Genomic DNA, 2,463 nt, shown 5'->3' on the forward strand with positions numbered 1-2,463 from the left:
GGGGCAGCCGTGGAAGTAGCAGCCGTTAAACTCAAACACCTGCTTGGTTTCCTCGCAGTACCCATCGACTTTTACACCGGCGACTCGAGATTCTTGCTGTTTAGCAGCGTGTTGAATGTTTATTTGTCGCTGGTGTTCCTCCCACACTAACCACTGTATGGCTATCTTGCTTTGGTTGTCGCGCCATCTGTAGCCGCCTTTGGGGATGATGCCGATGGTGTTTGGCTTGAGGAAGTTGCGCCTGTACACCTTATTGCACGCAGAGGCTATAGTGCAAGCTTCCGTGTACGGGCAGACGTTTCCTGTTGCCATCAGCTGCTGTCGGAACTTGAGACATGCAGCCGTCAGGATTTCCACGTCCGATATGCAATATTCGACGAGGTCGCGCTGCATATTGAACACGTCATCCCTGTGTTCCTCGTGCCACTCGAGGAACTTGGCACGATCTTCCTGCTTCATGTTGTCAGGGTCATAGTATTCGGCGGCTGGTAGGGGGCCCACGTAATTTGCGTTGGCGGCGGTGTTGAATAGGTGTGGGAAGTGCCCCTTTTTGAAATTATTGCCCAAGCCGAAAGCCTTGGGCAACTTGGACAGTGCCATGGGGAAATAATTTAGGCTGTCCAGGAACTTTACGTTCCCCACGACCATGGAAATTATTTTGGTACCCCGCATGATGAGTTCGGGGGTGAGGTCCGTCTGTGTCAGGATGTAATTCAGGCAGAACTGGTGGTCGAAAGCCTGACCGTTGTGAGCCATAACCACCACCTGCTTGAATTTCTTCCTCATGACGAGGAGGTGGTGGAGGAACGGCGAAATGGGGTCATTGCACCTTAAAATCTGCAGTCTAACCCCGCATTTACTACATATTTTCTGCTGCGGCGTGTTGAGGCATGTGTCGCAGCATTGCTTGAATACACAGAGATTTGGTTCGTGCAGGTGTGACCCGTCCGACCTCTCCTTCTCTTGTCGCGTCTCCAAGTCGTAGAAGACGAAGAGAAGGCCGTCGGTTTTAGGCTTCCCTGTGTTGGGTTGCATGTAGCACAGGTGGTCTGCGGGGACGTGTACGTTGCATATCTTGCAATATATTTCCCCGCAGATATGGGTTCTGCCCCTTTTTACCACCTTGAGACAGTCGGGGCAACGGCGAATCTGCTCGCAAACCGAGCTCTTTTCCTTTGATCCTTGGCTCCTATGATTGTCGTAGCATTGCCGGCCTCTGAAGCTACGCTGACAATCGGTACAGGTTACTGCGATGTCTTCCGGGCATGCGGGTGACTTCTGGCACGCCGGACATGTGCCACCACACCTGTGATCTTTTTTAGTATTATATGGCACTTGGCACCTCTCGCAGTAATAATCACAGCAGAAGGCCGACGTTAGTGACGTGATAACATTATAGTGGCCCTCGTGATAAATCAAATTTAACGACGGGCCCTCTGTGCAGCCCTTAAATATCACGTCGCGACCTTTGCTGCCGTACTGGTACACGACGATGCGGTAGTTGGTGAGATACCGCTGGAACTCCTGCAGCTCAAGGATACCGCAACCTTCTTCGGGGATGGTAACCCCCGACACCCGTATCAGGTCTTGAGCTCTTTGTGTCTGGATCTTTCCGATATCGCGACGGACCTTTCTATACTCGGCGTCCTTGGTCACTTGTGCAATGGCGACGACGAGGGCGCGCGGCAAACACAAATTGTCTTTATTGTTTATTGCGACAATACCACGTCTCATGCCGCACTCCTCGTCGAATGTGTTATACTTTTCGCCACGCCCTTTCCCTACGGGCATCTTCACCGAGGTCACGCCCAGACAGAACGTCTCGGTGTTTAGCCCTGCGGAGTTGGATTGATAGACGCTGGAGATGACGTCCCACACGTCGTCGTAGGTAACTTCTTTAGCTGGTTTGAAGCGGACCCAGCCATCACCTCTGGCAAAGTCCTTCGAACAAAATGAAAAAGACACCTGGTCTTCGGGGTTAAGACCTTCGGCGCCTTTAGCTACGGCCTGCTGGATAGCCTCTTTAACCCACCCTACGGGTTCTTCACCGACGGGCACCGGCTTGATTTTAAACTCCAAGGTACGCCCCATCAAATTGAAGCGGCGGACCATGCGGATTGTGTCTTTGACGATCGAAAATTTAGACATCTTGAATAGCGTAGAGTACGAGAAGAAGAAAACTGTGATCTTAACACTTCAAAGATAAGCGGGCTAGAAGATCGCACGGGGGCGCGTAGTTATTACCTTTCAGGTAACCGGTGTCGGTGAGATATAATTTTGAGCCTGAAAAGAGGTCACGTGATTAAGATGTGTTTGATTAAGAAAAATAGGGCGTATATTCTCACAAAAAGTATAAGACAAAAAATTTTGAAAGTGAGTAAAACGAAAAGATAGTGGGTGCTTTCTACCTACTACGGGGCAAGCATATCATCGATCGCGAACAAATGAAAAAATATCAATGAA

This window comes from Anoplophora glabripennis, unplaced genomic scaffold (assembly GCF_000390285.2).
Source record: "Anoplophora glabripennis isolate ALB-LARVAE unplaced genomic scaffold, Agla_2.0 scaffold1230, whole genome shotgun sequence".
NCBI lineage: Eukaryota > Metazoa > Arthropoda > Insecta > Coleoptera > Cerambycidae > Anoplophora > Anoplophora glabripennis.